This window comes from Salvelinus alpinus, chromosome 25 (assembly GCF_045679555.1).
Source record: "Salvelinus alpinus chromosome 25, SLU_Salpinus.1, whole genome shotgun sequence".
Lineage (NCBI taxonomy): Eukaryota > Metazoa > Chordata > Actinopteri > Salmoniformes > Salmonidae > Salvelinus > Salvelinus alpinus.
In genome coordinates, this window is record NC_092110.1 from 21,294,134 (window position 1) to 21,311,096 (window position 16,963).

The 16,963-nt window shown below is 44.7% G+C and overlaps 1 protein-coding gene across 2 annotated transcripts in view; it reads right to left on the minus strand.

Annotated features, from left to right (window-relative positions):
• Window positions 1–3,142, minus strand: part of LOC139553610 (signal-induced proliferation-associated 1-like protein 1) — a 76,408-nt gene extending 73,266 nt beyond the window's left edge. For both annotated transcript variants that reach the window (XM_071366135.1, XM_071366134.1), the window contains exon 1: window positions 2,877–3,142. The gene's annotated coding sequence lies outside the window, so the exon portion shown is untranslated. The remainder of the gene's footprint in view (window positions 1–2,876) is intronic.
• Window positions 3,143–16,963: the final 13,821 nt, after the last annotated feature.

A 16,963-nucleotide genomic window follows, 5' to 3' on the forward strand; every position in this document is an offset into this window, starting at 1 on the left:
TGTTATATTAACATGACATGTTATACATATACATAAGAGTAGGCCTGTCATGAACAAAGCAAACATTTAGTTTTAGTATTTCACTTCAAACACATTCCAGAGAGGCACTTTATAAAACTGAACTACGCTCCAATTGTTGCTCCTCCTATCTAGCATTCAGAGCCAGAAGTGAAGAGCCTGCCCTGGAGTCCACCTCCCTGACCCCGCTGTCATACTCTTGTGATAAGATATGTGAGCTGCATTTACCCTATACTATTGTATTATGTTAACCATGGGGGGGGGGGGGGGGGGGGGTTGTCTATGGCACAAAGCAGAGAATGGTTCACCCATCATGGGAGATTAAAATAGAAAGACACTTTTCCCCATAACAGTGTCAGCACTAGATTGATTTAAAGTGAAAACTCCATCATCATGGGGCACTGGTCCAGTTTGCATGATGATTTTGCTTCAGTTTGCATGATGATTTTGCTTCAGCAAAACAATATCAGACTAAATATAAGAGTAATGAGGTTAAGAAAATATTTATTCAACAGTAAAACAGAGGTCTTCAACTGTTTTGACTATGGACCTGTCTGATGTTATCCCAGTCATCAATCTGCCATGTTTACAAAGAATGCTAATATTTTGTCCACTATGCAACTCAATATTCTTTCCTTCCCCTTTCTGACTCATCCCACCATAACCAATCCAGTTTCCTACAGAACAATGCCACGGATCAGCATACACTAATATGGGTAGAGAGAGACGGAAGAAATAGTAGGGCAGGGATCATCAACTAGATACAGCCGTGGGCTGATGTTTTCTTGAACGGATGCTCGGGGGGCCAGAACATAATTACAATTTCTTTGTAGACTGTAAATACTTGGGAACAGATTTCCAAAATTAAAATCACTTGGAGATGATTTCCTGGTGTTTTTACAGTCTTTCATGTCCAACAATTAACATGTTATGAAATTTGCTCAGAAAACCACAGGCTGCCAGTTGGGGAAGCCTGTACTAGGGGGACTCCAATTTCAACACTGTGATGTTCAAGCTCTTATATGCAGAAGACAGAAAGTACAAACAGTGAGTGAGTGCTAAATCGACTGTATTTGGACTCCTTGTGACAGCTACTGGAACTGTCAGAAACAGCTGGCCAGAGAGGACAAGTTCAAATCTCATGTCTAAGCGCATCCAGATTTGCCACTGTAGGGGCCCTTCAATGCCAAAACATTGCATGCCCTATAAAATGTCTACTACTCTACTTCATATTCCAGAACTGTATAACACTTTACATTAACCTGCTCTAATTCTTGTGTAGTAACTCTGTAATAATACTTTAGTATTTGCTTTAAAATCAAATCAAAGTGTATTTGTCACGTGCGCCGAATACAACGGATGTAGACCTTACAGTGAAATGCTTACTTACAAGCCCTAACCAACAGTGACATTTTTAAGAAAAAAATAGGTATTAGGTGAACAATAGAAAAGTAAAGAAAAAAAAGAAAAGAAAAAACAGCAAAAATAACAGAAGCGAGGCTAGGTGGTACCGGTACAGAGTCAATGTGCGGGGGCACCGATTAGTCGGGCTAATTTAGGTAATATGTACATGTAGGTATAGTTAAAGTGACTATGCATAGATGATAAACAGAGAGTAGCAGTAGAGTAGAGGGGGTTGGCGTAGTAATAGTTCAATAGTTACAGTGTTACTTACTAAACAGGTGTACAGCCTGAGAGCAACAATGTAAAATGTTACTCAGAACTAAGAACTATACTAATACATTGCCTGCTTTATTACAACAGCAATGTCTAGTCAGCTGTGTCAGATCATCAGTTAGCCTACTTTAGCTGATGTAAAGTATCAATTTTCCAAACAAACTGTGTTAATTTGGCCATTCTGTCCAAAACAGAGAATGCAAGGTAGGTGTTCTTTGTTTGAGTTCGAGACGAACCCTCAGGCTTGGAGGCATCTCACTGACAAAGAGACAAACAGACAGTTTAAAGGCCAAGTTAGCATACTGCATGTCCTAACCGCAGTGTTGAGCAATATTGTACATGAATTCAGCTTCTGTACCTATAGTGGTTGAGTAGACAATAGTGTTATGCCAGTCCAACCTGCATATGTGTTGCCTGGCTTATAGAAAGATCCATCAACATGAACCCTTTAGAAACATTAACCCACCACTTGTAGAGGCATGGGTTAACAGACCTAACAATATTTATGTGGTTCTCAACCTTTTTCACAAATGTTCGGTTATTGTACCAACTGAATTTTGCTCTACCCGTAGTACCCCTGAAGTACCCCCTCATGTGCATTTTACCATAGGCCTATGGTCTCATGAGTCTTCTCAAGTACCCCATATGGATAGGCCAAGTACCTCCAGAGGTCCTAGTAGGCTACCCTGGTTGGGAACCACTGGTTTATATATACCAAAGGAGAGTACTACAACGAAAGCTGCAGCATAACAGGTCTATTACAGCGCTATTAAACCATGTCAATTTGCTCGATACCACCTGTAAATCAGCAAACCCAAGCTGGACTCGAAACAATGCACATTGTCCTTGAAAAACATGATACAGTGATGCATTGCATTGATCATGACATGACCAAAATTGACATTTTCCACTCCAGTCACGTGCAGCGTGCGCGTTCTAAACCCACAAAGCAACCTTTCTGGATCCCTCCGAATTTTGGGAAAGAAAATACCCTGATTGCGTATTCAAATGTAGATTACTTACTAGTAGAGCACATAAATCGGTCATATTTTGCTGTTTAACATGCTAATTGTTTGGGGAGACAATCCAGATGTTGCTTGCGCCCATGTAGCCTACCCCCAAAACACCATGCACATGACATGCATCGTTCCCCAACGACATAACGCAGGTTTGCGACTCACCTTTTCTTGTCTCTCCCTTATTAACCGTTGGATGGCATGAACACAATACTACGCGTTGTCCCCCCTTTTGCTTCTCGTGGAAGACCCTTCAGTGTAAAAAAATAATAATAAATACAGGAACAACGTTAACTATATGGCTTTAAAGCAGATGTTTCCGTTCCCGTTAAAATCACAATGATCTTTGCGCCTTCCTCAGAGATGCAGTCTAACTTAGAAGTTGGATCCAAAGTTACTGGTTTGTCTCGCTGCGCTATGCAGTTGCTGTAGGGATGAGATCATACCAATATTACCAACCACCCTCCCGTCACTGTACTGGAATCTCGCGAGAGGGCTTCATACAATAAAGCGAACGTTACTGTGGTAACAAAGCAATTTCTGCTCACCTGGTAGTGTTTCTGCTGAAGCTCTTTTTGAAATTGCCCAAAATATAACAAGGTCTATCTAGGATAGAACATGTGAAAGCAACTGCAATACTTTGCAAATCAGTCAATGTGACTGAATGCAATTAATCATTTCCATGTCATATCAGCTTTCTGTTACTCTAATGGGTTATGAAAGGCTTATTATCCTTGTTCATTTTGCCTATGGGGTATAGGGACTATGGATTGTTTCTGGACTGAGCTACAGTCTTACATTAGCCAAGGCACTCATTGTACTTGCAAAAAACACAAGTCTCAGAGAATCCTTAACTGTTGTCACAGATCTCCCCAAGGGCTGACAATGCATAAATGACATTAGGGCATTACTCAGCAGCAATGTCTCTCTGTCTCAGCCAGCAGTAGATGTGACTGTTTGAGAGAATATGCAATGCTCACTCTCTTCCTCTACTGCTGGGTGGCTCTGCCAAAACTTCCCTTTTAATAGAACTAAAACAAAGAGGATAGGAAGAATCACTCCAGGTATTCTAGTGTTCAGTGAGGACACAGTGCAAGAGGATGAATTGGGTGGCTGCAACCTGGACTCACGTAATATAGTAAATGTAAATCCGGGACACGACAATTAGTATGATGTGTTACATTTCGTATGGTCGATGTCCATTATCCAATTCATATGATATGTTATCAATTCCAATTTGATGTGGCTAATGTTAGCTAGGTGGCTAAGTGTCTAATGTTAATGTTTGCTATGTGGCTAACATTAGCTAGGCTAGGGGTTATGTCTTAAGGTTAGGGTTAAGGTTGGGATAAAGTGTTAAGGTTAGGGTTAGGGGAAGGGGAAGGGTTAGCTAACATGCTATGTAGTTGCAAATTAGCTAAAAAGTAGTTAGTAGTTGCAAAGTTGATCCTTAGCTAAATGTACAAAACTTATCCGCGATGAGATTCAAACACGCAACCTTTGGGTTGCTGGACGTTCGTGTTATATGCCCGCACACCCCGACTTCGCGTTATATGCCCACCCCTGACCAACTGACTTACCAACCACCCTATTGCCTTAAGTAACCATCTGTCTTATGTAACCATACCAAATGTAACATATCATCATTGGCGTTTTTAGCATGTAAATCTTGGTGGGGCAAACCCCTCCCAAAATATTTGATGCATGCCAGCAAAGCCACTACTGTCACACCCTGAAATGTTGCACCTGTCTTTGTGCTTGTCTCCACCCCCCTCCAGGTGGCGCCCATCTTCCCCATTATCCCCAGTGTATTTATACCTGTGTTCACTGTTTCTGTTGCCAGTTCGTTTTGTTCGTCAAGCCTAGCAGTGTTTTTGCCCTTGCTCCTGTCTGTTTCTAGTTCCTGTTTTCTAGTTTTCTGCCCTGACCCTGAGACTGCCTTCCGTTCTGTACCTTTTGAAAACTCTGTTTATTAAGTTTTACACACACAAGACAACACAAAGCAATATAAATAATATACTCAACTAGAAAAAATACAAATAATATATATATTTTTTAATAGCTTTAAACATACCATACTTTAGACAAGTTAAACACACCATGCAGAAGGATACAAAGGTTAAAGGGCAATCTATAGTACAGGGACAGAGCAAACACCTCACCATTGTTCCTGTAAACAGTCAAGGGATAGGGGTGGACAAATGCAACCACTCACAGACAGTCATGGCCACAGACCGACCATCCACTGGACCAAAAATAAAAAGTTTACAATGCTTTAAAATAAATGAAAAATGACTAATAATCATTTTATGTAGGCGTGAACAATTTTTTAAAATTCAAAATAAAAAACTGTGAAAAACAAGCTCACATTTTAGTCTCTGACCGGGAAAGATGAACAAGGCATCCGTAGGTCACTATCAATAAGCACATCAACCTTAATGCCCCCCCCCCCCCCCAGAAAAAACAGAAAGAAATGCTCATCCAACCCTTAAGTCACAGGGGGGTCAAACACAGACTTATTTTTGTTTTAATATGAATGCCATCAGAGGATGGACTGTTTAAAGTAAGACCGGAATGGAGCCCAAGCCTCATTAAACAGTTTGGGGTTCCCATGTGTATTGAATTAAATGTTTTCTAGTTTCAGAGAGCACAACACACCTCTCACCCAATATTTATAAGATGGGGGAACTGCCATCTTCAGTTCTGTAGTATTAGCCGTCTAGCTAAAAGAGTTGTATAAGCAACAGTGTCCAACTGGATTCTTGACAGGGGGGTACCTATGGGCAGTACTCCAAAAATGGCTGTAAGGGGAGACGGATCTATAACAGTGTCATATATATCAGAGAAACATTTAAATATGAATTCCCAGAAACCTGACAGTTTATGACAGCCCCAAAACATATGCAACAGTGTGGCTGGTTCCATTTTACATCTGACACAGGTTGGATCAAAATCAGAGAATATTCTTCCAAGTTTGGCCCCGGACCAGTGGATACGGTGAACCACCTTAAATTGAATGAGGCTGTGTCTAGTGCTAAAAGAGGACGAATGCACCCTGTGCAGCATAGATTCCCAGGTGTCTTCCCCAAGTTCCTCCCCCAAATCCTTTTCCTATCGAGTCTTTAAAGGCACCAAAGAAGGGTTCTGTAAGTCATGAATGATTGCATATACATCTGAAATTGCGCCCCTAGGAAGCTTGTTCAGCTCAAAGATGCTCTCTATAGCTGTATTCGCAGGCCTATGGGGAAATGCAGGTGTGTTAGCTCTGACAAAGTTCCTAGTCTGGAGATAGCGGAAAAAGTGGGATTGAGGGAGGTTGAACTTTTCCTGTAGCTGAGCAAAAGAGGCAAATCATCAAAGAATAATTGGGCTAGTGAGGAGAGGCATAGTGAGTGCCAGATGGCAAAAGCCCCATCATTCAAAGATGGAGGAAATAAAATGTTCTGATTAATTGGGCCTGATAGAGAAAAGCCTCGAAGGCTAAAGGCTAAACGGAACTGATTCCAAATTTTAAGAGACTGCTTTACAATTGGGTTGACCCACCTTTTGCCTCGGGACACTGGGAGAGACGAGCACAACACAGAAGAAAGTGCAGCAGGTTTACACGATTCAGACTCCACCTGGACCCAGAGTGGTCTAGGGCCAGTAGGATCAGTCTGCAGCCAGTACAGAAGGGCTCTGAAATTTGCAGCCCAATAATATGTCTGAAAATTTGGTAGAGCTAAACCCCCCAATGTCTTAGGGTTCTGTAAATGTTTTCTACCAATCCGTGGTACCTTGCCATCCCAAATAAAATACATGAATGTTAAATCCAGTGAATTAAAAAAAGATTTTGGAATAAAAATGGGTAAACATTGAAGTAAATATAAAAATTTGGGCAACACATTCATTTTAATGACATTAATCCTTCCGATAAGAGAAAGAGGTAGCGAATTCCAAAAAGTAAAAGATTGTTTCAAACTGTCTGCTAGAGCAACAAAGTTTTCCTGAAACAAATTTGAATATTTCTTTGTCACTTTAACTCCCAAGTAGGTGAATTGATCCCGGACAATCCTAAACTGAAAACGTGTAAAAGAGCACTTTAAAGCAGCCTTATTTACAGGAAAAAGCTCACTCTTGCCTAGATTCAGCTTGTACCCTGAGATTGATCCAAACTTTTTAAGAACAGATAAGGCACGTGGCAATGAGGTATCAGGGTTAGAAATAAACAAAAGGAGGTCGTCAGCATATAGCGAGACTTTCTGCTCTAAGCCCGTCTTGATTATTCCTTAAATGGCATCATTAGAGCATAGTGCAATGGCGAGAGGCTCGATTGCCAAAGCAAACAACAAGTGGGAGAGTGGACAACCCTGTCTGGATCCGCGATGCAAGGGAAAATAGTCAGAGGACAAGTTGTTAGTCTGTACCGAAGCCATGGGGGAAAAATAAAGAATCTTTATCCACTCAATGAATTTGGGGCCAAAGCCAAATCTATAAAGGCCAGCTGTTAGGTAATCCCACTCAACGCGGTCAAAAGCTTTTTCCGCATCAAGTGAGACCACCACCTCCGGGTCCCCCGACGCTGGGGAGTACAGTATATTCATAAGGCGCCTAATACTGAAAAACAAATGCCTATTTATCACAAAGCCAGCCTGGTCAGAGTGTATTACTTGGTGCAGCGAGCCTTCCATACGGATGGCTAAAAGCTTGGCTAGGATTTTGTAATCACAGTTTAAAGTGAGATTGGGCGATAGGATCCACATTCCAGGGGGTCTTTTTTTTCTTTAATAGTAATGAAATTGAAGCCTGATAAAGACTAGGCAGTAGCTTTGAGGTATTAAGGCACTCTGCAAATAATCGAGACAAGAACGGGCAAAGCAGACCAGAAAACGTCCTGTAAAATTAGGTTAGAAAACCGTCAACCCGGTGATTTACCACTTTTCATTGCGGACACTGCTCTTGCAATCTCCTCAGGTGTAAATTCTTCTTCTAGACAGTCATGGGAGTCTGTATCAATTGAAGGCATATTCAAGCCATTAAAGAAGGAATCAAACAGCAAAGGGTCTTGAGGGGATTCAGAGGTGTATAGCGCAGAGTAAAATTGTTTGAATTGATCATTGATCTCTTTATGTATAACTGTGGTGGCACCAGACGGGGTCCTTATTTGTGGGATTAAACGTGAGGCCTCAGATTTACAGATCTGATGTGCAAGGAGTTTACTGGCCTTGTCGCCTTGTTCATACACTCTGTACCGAGCTCGCAAGAGTAACTGTTCAGCTTGCCTGGTAGAAAGCTCATCAAATTCAGATTGGAGTAGTTGGCGCTCTTTATGTAGATCAGAGGAAGGATCCGTAGCATACTTCTCATCCAATGTGGCTATGGATTCGCTCAGGTCCCGAAATCGCTGAGAGCGAACTTTGTTTTGGTTGGTTGTATAAGAAATAATTTGGCCATGTAGGTATGCTTCGAGAGACTCCCATATGGTAGAGCAGGACATACCTGGTGTTGAATTCGTTTCTAGGAATAAAGGGATTTCAGAAGAAATGAAATTGACAAACTCCTTATCTGAGAGTAAAATGGGGTTAAGACGCCATTGATAACACATAGGAGGTCGCTGGGGAAACTCTAGTTCAAGCACTAATGGTGAATGGTCAGAAATAACAATACTCTCGTAAGTACACCGCCGAATGATAGGCAGAAGTTTTTTGTCCAAAAAGAAGTAATCAATCCGGGAGTATGTTTGATGAACATGAGAATAAAAGGAAATAAAAGGAATAAAAGGATGTAGGAAACGCCAGACCTCAAACATAGCATATTTCTGAAGAAAAGATTGAATAAGTAGGGCACATTTAGATGGGCCTGTAGTTCTTCGTGAGGACTTGTCAAGAACTGGAGACATTTTACAGTTGAAATCCCCCCCTAAAATCAACAAATGAGAATCTAAATTGGGTATAGCAGATAAAAAGGAAGAAATTAAACTTGTGTCATCCCAATTGGGAGCATAAACACTAGCCAAAACAAGAGGGGTAGAAAACAGTTTACCGGTTACTATAACGTATCGTCCCTTAGGATCAGCAATAACCTCAGAAGCTACAAAGGGAGTAGATGTATCAACCAAAATGGCAGCACCTCTTGATTTACTATCAAAGTTAGAGTGGAACACTTGACCAACCCAGTCCCTACGCATCCTAAAATGCTCACCAGTCCTCAAGTGAGTCTCTTGTAGAAATGCAACATTTGCATACAAACCCTTTAAGTGTGTCAACACCCTCTTACGCTTCACAGGGTTGTTAACCCCTTTGATGTTCCACGAAATGTACTTGATTGCATTATTTCGGCCACCCTGGTCATTCCCGTTATAAGACCCTGTCATTAGAGCATAGAGTGGAAAAGCAATGAGTGCCCAAAAACCCCAGAATAACTTGTCTCAGAGTAAACTCCAACTCCCCAAAACTAGTATGTTATAACTGAACATAATTGTACCACAGGTGGGCTACTTACTATCCACAGTTCGCAAGCAACAGTTGCTGATCTATGAGCAAGTTCAAGACTTCTTGATGTGACGTTGAATGTGAGCCATAGCCTCATCTGGAGACTCAAATGTGTAGTCTTTACCATCATGAGATAGCCATAACCGGGCCGGGAATCTCAGTCTATACTTCACACCTGGATGGTCCCGTAGTAATCGTTTGGCCTGTCCGAAAGCTGAGCGCTGCCTGGAAACCGTGGGGGAGTAGTCCTGTTAGATGGAGAAGCTCTGTCCTTGAAAGCTCAGAGTGGTATTGCGGGCTCGTCGGAGAATCTCCATCTTCTCATGGAAAAAGTGCACTCGAAGAATTATGTCACGGGGCCTCTCACCATCCCGGGGATTTGGGCGCAGCAACCTGTGGGCACGATCAATCAGTGGCTTCTCATCTAAGGCAAGAACATCCTTCAGCAGCCCAGAAACGAAATCCGTGGCGCGAGGCATTTCCGCTGACTCTGGGACCGATACAAGTCTCAGGTTATTGCAGCAAGAGAATCCCTCTAAACTCACACAACTCTCCTGCACCTTTTTCAAATCCGCATCCAGGCGTTTCACGTCAGCCTCCAGGGATGTAGTTAAATCAGAGACATTGGTAGCGGAGGTCTCCAGTGCTGCAATCGTTGTAGTGTGCGATGCTGTTGTTGTTTTGAGTGATGTGATTGCTGGCACCGTCTCGTTCCGCAGGATGGTTAGATCTGCATTTAAAGTATCAGAAACCTCCTGTATTCAGGCATCAATCGTAGCAACTACCTCCGTTTTCATTTCAACTATCTCAGAGCGTAGTAGTTTGATGGCCTCGAGAATGTTCATTTCAGCACCGCCAGGCCAAGCAGCACCCCCGGGTAAAGTGTGAGTCCCCGGGCCCTCAGACTCAGGAGAGGGCGGTGATGAGAGAAGGTCTTGTAAGCCGGGTTTTCTCAAAGTCATGCTTTTAGCCTTATGTTTCGTCAACATGCTGACATTCGATAGCAAAGTAGCCTGGGTTTTTACGGAAAGGGATCACCAAACTAATATTTGAAAATAAATACGGTTCTGCTGCAAAATTCACATAAACTTTAAGAATACCTCTAGGGTACTGCATCGCAGCGCTAGCTGCGCCACCAGAGTCTCTGGGTTCGCACCCAGGCTCTGTCGCAGCCGGCCGCGACCGGGAGGTCCGTGGGGCGACGCACAATTGGCCTAGCGTCGTCCGGGTTAGGGAGGGTTTGGCCGGTAGGGATATCCTTGTCTCATCGCGCTCCAGCGACTCCTGGGGCGGGCTGGGCGCAGTGCGCGCTAACCAAGGGGGCCAGGTGCACGGTGTTTCCTCCGACACATTGGTGCGGCTGGCTTCTGGGTTGGAGGCGCGCTGTGTTAAGAAGCAGTGCGGCTTGGTTGGGTTGTGCTTCGGAGGACGCATGGCGTTCGACCTTCGTCTCTCCCGAGCCCGTACGGGAGTTGTAGCGATGAGACAAGATAGTAATTACTAGCGATTGGATACCACGAAAATTGGGGAGAAAAGGGGGTAAAAAAATATATTTAAAAAAATAAAAATAAATAAGAATACCGCGTGAGGTAAACGGAAAACACGTCAGTCGCACATGGCGTCCCTCCAATCCCCCCGTTCTGTTCCTTTTGGACTCTGATCTGGATTACTGACTTCTGCCTGCCCTTGACCTGTCATTTTGCATGCCCCCTGTTCTAGTAATAAACTTTTATTACTTCGACACTGTCTGCATCTGGGTCTTCCCTAAAAAGTGATAGTATGAACTGGCCTTGACTGACCCAGCAGACTTGGACCAGCTCCACAATGCCATCTCCTCCCAAGGAGCCACCATTGGAAGGCACGAGGACTTGCTTCGTGGTCTGATGGAAGGGTTCCAGACCTTGGCCGAACGCCATGACCGAGCGTTGAACACATTGCTGGAGCAATTCCGTGGGTTGTCTGTTAGGCAACCTACCACGACTATAAACTCCGAGACCCTCAGTAACGCGGCTGTTAGCAGCGCCGCCACCCCGGTTTCCCGGGAACCCCGCTTACGTCACCCGGAATGCTTCGATGGAGAGTCGGACACCTGTCGTTTCTCGCTCAGTGTTCCCTCATCATCGAGCTGCAGCCTTCCTCCTTCCCTTCGGACTGCTCTAAGATAGCGTACCTCATCATGCTAATGTCCGGGAGGGCTCTCGCCAGGGCTAACGCAGTATGGGAACAACAGTATGCTTCAGTCTGGAGGAGTTTGTGGCAGAGGTAAAACATTTTCAATGCTCCATTGTCTGGGAGAGAGGCTGCCCGGAAGTTACTCCAGCTTCGGCAAGACTCCAGCAGTGTGGCAGACTATGCAGTGGATTTCCCGCACGATGGCAGTTGAGAGTGCCTGGAACCCGGAAGCGTGGTTTGACATGCTCCTGCACGGAGTTTCGGAGGAAGTAAAGGACGAGCTTGCAGCCCGGGAACTACCGACAGATCTCAACTCGCTCATCGCCTTGACCATTCGGATCGATGGGCGACTACGGGAATGAAGGAAGGAGAGGAGATTTGATTTCACTCGCCCGCCCAAGGATTCCACCTCACCTCCGAGGCATCCCGATGGCTCCGTTGCTGAGAGAACCCGAGGCTACCCGAGTTCCCCCGAGAGTCTCCGAAGTCTGCCGATTCACCTCTATCTGAGCCAATGTAACTAGGCAGAGCTAGGCTGTCTCCAGTCGAACGGCTATACAGGCTTCACTCTAAGCGTTGCCTGTATTGCGGGACTGCTGGTCATTTCGTCTCCACCTGTCCACTAAAAGACCGGCTCACCGGTAGGAGCGAGTACTCTGGTGGGCCATCCGGAGAACTTTTCCTCTCCCCTTATTTGCACCTCTTTTCATGCCATTTTGCTGTGAGGGAACCAATCGAAATCATTCTGGGTACTCATTGACTCTGGGGCCGATGAGAGCTTTATGGACGCTACCCTGGCGTCCGAGCTGGGCATCCCCATTCAGCCCCTCTCCATTCCCATGGATTCGAAGACCAAGGCTATGGAGACCTACATTGAGGACCTACATCTGCCTCCCCCGCCGGCGGAGGACAAAACCCTGCGCCCGTGCATCGACTACCGGGGCCTCACTCATCTCCTCGGCCTTCGAGCCGCTCCAGGGGGGCACCGTGTTCTCCAAGCTGGACCTAAGGAACGACTACCACCTGGTGCGGATACGGGAAGGGGACAAGTGGAAACTGCCTTCAACACGGCCAGTTGTCACTACGAGTATCTGGTCATGCCATTTGGCCTTACAAACGCCCCAGCTGTGTTCCAGGCTCTGGTTAATGATGTTCTCTGCGAAATTTTGAACCGGTTCATCTTCATCTACCTCAAAGACCAAGAACACGTGTCCCACGTCCGACAGGTTCTCCAACGCCTCCTGGAGAACCAGCTTTTTGTGAAAGCAGAGAAATGCGAATTCCATCGCTCCACCATCTCCTTCCTGGGTTACATCATCGCTGCAGGGAGTGTACAGATGGATTCCGGGAAGGTGAAAGCGGTGGTGGATTTGCCGCAGCCTACATCCAGGGTGCAGCTGTAACGTTTCCTGGGATTCTGAAACTTTTATCGCCGCTTTATCCGGGGTTATAGCACCCTGGCTCCCCCCCTGTCTGCACTCAACCTCTCCCAAGGTTCCGTTCACGTGGTCTCCAGCTGCTGACCCGGCATTCCGGGATCTCAAACACCGTTTCACCACAGCTCCCATCTCGGTTCATCCTGACCTGTCCTGACAGTTCGTGGTGGACGCCGACGCTTCGGATGTCAGAGTGGAGGCTGTCCTGTCCTAGCGTTCTACCCTGGAACTCAAGTTACATCCCTGCGCATTCTTCTTCCATTTCCTCAACATCACGGAGAAGAACTACAATGTGGAGAATCGTGAGCCTCTCGCGGTGAAGATGGCGTTGGAGGAGTGAAGGCACAGGCTGGAGGGGGCGGAACATCCATTTATTGTGTGGACCGACCACAAGAACCTGGAATATCTCTGCCCCGCCAAGCTTCTCAATTCCAGGCAAGCTAGGTGGGTCCTGCTTTTCACCCCGGTTCAACTTCTCCCTCTCATACCGACCGGGATCCAAGAATGTCAAGTCGGATGCGCCGCTATAGCCCCATGGCTACTACCCCGGAACCCGAGACCATCCTTCCCACCTTGTCCCTGGCGATGGCACTCAGCTGGGGAATAGGGAAGCAGGTCAGTGAGGCACAGCATTCCCACTACCCCAGAACCCGAGACCATCCTTCCCACCTTGTCCCTGGCGATGGCACTCAGCTGGGGAATAGGGAAGCAGGTCACTGAGGCACAGCATTCCCAGCCGAACCCCCACCCCCAGTCCAACGGCCAGTCGGAGCGAGCTAACCAAGACCTGGAAAAGACTCTTCACTGCCTGGTCTCCGCCAACCCCACCACCTCGAGCCAGCAACTAGTGTGGGTCGAATACGCCCGCAACACCCTTGCTCTGCCACGGGTCTCTCGCCCTTTGAGTGTTCCCTGGGTTATCAGCCCCCGCTCTTCCCGGAGCAAGAGGACGAGGTCGGCATACCTTCAGCCCAGATGCTTGTCCGCCACTGTTGCTGTACCTGGAAGAGAGCCCGGTCGGCCCTTCTCAAGACCACCTCCAGGTATCAACGACAAGTGGACTGCCACCCGACCCCGGCTTCCCGGTATTGTCTCGGGCAGAAGGTATGGCTTTCCACCCGGGATCTGCCCCTCCGGGTGGAGTCCCGCAAACTTTTCCCACGGTTTATCGGCCCTTTCCCCATCTCAAAGGTCATTAGCCCCTCTGCTGTTTGTCTTCTGTTGCCCCGTACCCTCTGTATATATCCCACTTTTCATGTGTCTAGAATCAAACCCATATCTCAAAGCCCTTTGTCTCCTGTTTTTGGACTCCGATCTGGATTCCCGACCTCTGCCTGCCCTTGACCTGTCATTTTGCCTGCCCCCTGTTCTACTAGAGCTGATAAGAGGCAATCCGTAATTTTGATTAAGACATTAATGAGCAAGCTAGGAAGGACATAGTCAATATAACTATTTGTTCAGCACTTTTGAAATGTACAGCAACAGAACTCAGAACATGGGCTGTTCTTACAGTATTCTCCCTGTACAGAACCGTAGGATAATTAAAAGGGTCATATAAGCAGACAATGAAAGCTCTTACAATATTCGATTATGACATTTCTCTAAAACAGGCTATAGGCTACATGTGCACCACCAAGTCAGAACAGTAGGCAAAATTATGCGGGGAAAAGGGACCAAATGATTAGCGTAAGGCACATGGGCTACTAACAGCTTACTACACAACATACACTTAGTATTACTTTCTTAGCTACAGTATGCATATCTCCCTGGCATATTACATAATTTATGCAGCAGCACACTATACATTTTTGGACTCACCTTGTTGTGCTCTGCTCACTTGAACAGGAAGGTGGCGCAACGGTCCCTCGTGGGCAAATTTTGTCATCAAACTTTGTCATCAAAGTCTGGCATTCTTTGGAATTCTGGTTCTTTCAAGACAACTGGGAACTCGTTAAAAAAACAAGGTCGAATCATGACATGGATTGACAGGATGGTCTTGTTGAATGTTTATCCTTTTAAGCTTGGAAAAGAGATCCTCAAAACCAGACTTGAACCGCACACCCACTTCACTGAATAGCAGGCAACTGATTGCTTTGCAATGCTTGCAGTTAGCCACTGATTCCTTCCAAACCACTCATTGTTGAATTTGCGATTTCCAACTTGTTCTGTAATGTTTCTGTCCAACGGCTGATGAGCACCGATATGTTTTATCTGCAATTTCTCTTCATAATTTCTCTTCATATGACAAGGATTGAAAAGGATTTGCCAGTAGATTGTCGAATTGATTCATGATGATGACTGCTAGCTTGCTAGCTAAGATTTTTAAAGTATGATGTTGACATGATCAGTCCAATCAAAGCTATGGTAGATATAACGTGATTTGACCTCATTTTATCTGTGGCCAATGACCTTGAGCCTTCTTGGACGGGCACTTCTAATGTACCCAAGTGGCTAGAATTTTCAAGCTCTACCCGTAGATTTTGCGGTGACGCAGTGTCTCCATGAGTGACAGAACACTGAGCCAATCACGACATAACTAGAGAACATTACCAACCCCTACGCTCCGTATTTTCCGTGGGCTGCCCCAGCACCACAGAAAGCACTGAACTAGGCTGAAACACCTGCATTTTGGAGCTGCCTTACTCAAAAAAGTGAAAAAGAGACCATGTTTGTATGCGGCTTTATTAAGTTAAGAATTTTTTTTACACTGTTTGCAAATTGGTATGTGACACATATTAATGCCAAAATAACATGCAAGATAGGCAAAAAAACAAAAACAGGTGGGGCTCATAACAGGTGGCACACTGGGTCGCAAGTGCATATCATACTAATTTTCAGTGGTGTAAAAAGTACACAATTGTAGTACTTGAGTTAAAGTAAAGACACCTTAACAGAAAATGACTCAAGTAAAAGTGAAAGTTACCCAGTAAAATACTAATTGAGTAAAAGCCTAAAAGTGTCTGGTTTTAAATGTACTTAAGTACAGTGGTAGAAAAAGTACTACATTGTCATACATTTACAAAGTAAATGTAAATGCTATACATCAAATTCCTTATATTAAGCAAACTAGACGGCACTATTTTCGTATTATTTTAAATTACGGACAGAAAGGGGCACACTTCAATTTACAAACACAGTAGTTGCCAGATCAGAGGCAGTAGAGATGACAGAGCGTTATATTAATAGGTGCCATAATTCTGTCCGGCTTGAGCATTCTAAATGTAACGAGTACTTTTGTGTGTCAGGGAAAATGTAAGGAGTAAAAAGTACAGTATTTCCTTTAGGAATGTAGTGGAGTAAAAGTAAAAGTTGTCAAAAATATAAATAGTAAAGTAAAGTACAGATACCCCAAAAAACTACTTAAGTAGTACTTAAAGGTATTTTTACTTAAGTACTTTACAACCCTGCTAATTTCAGTGTCTCGGATTTACATTTACTATCTTACGTCTAGTCTACGAGACCAGACTGATTGGGTATTGAAGGGGACTGCAGAGATTATTTCCTGTGGCTCAGTTGGTAGAGCACAGTACTTGCCACGCCAGGGTTGTGGGTTTGATTTCCATGGGGGACCAGTAAAAAAATGTATGCACTCCCTACTGTAAATCGCTCTGGATAAGAGTGTCTGCTAAATTATGTAAATGTAGAACAAACTGGAGGGGGATAATGATGTTGAGGAATTTGCAGAGGTTTGCCTCTATTACTCATGCAAATGCCTGTAGACACAGACAGATAATCTGTTGTAAGCAAGCTTCATCACCAGGGGGTTCAGTGAAGGAGAATTACCTGAAAGTATCTTTGTAAGAGATACAACTCCTGTACTACTGATATTGTAACGATTCTCTAGCTCCTCCTCCTCCTCGGACGAGGAGAGGAGAGAGGGATCAGAAGACCAATGTGCAGCGAGGTATGATGACATAATGAGTTTTAATAAAGTAAGACGAAACACAAACACTTTAACAGACTACAAAACAAATAAACGATGTAGACAGACCTGACTTGAGAACTTACAATAGACGAAGAACGCACGAACAGGAACAGACTACATACATGAACGACAAACGAAACAGTCCCGTGTGGTAACGAATACAGACACGCGATACAACCACCCACAACAAACAATGTGAAACAACCTCCCTATATATGGTTCTCAATCAGAGGAAAACGTAAAACACCT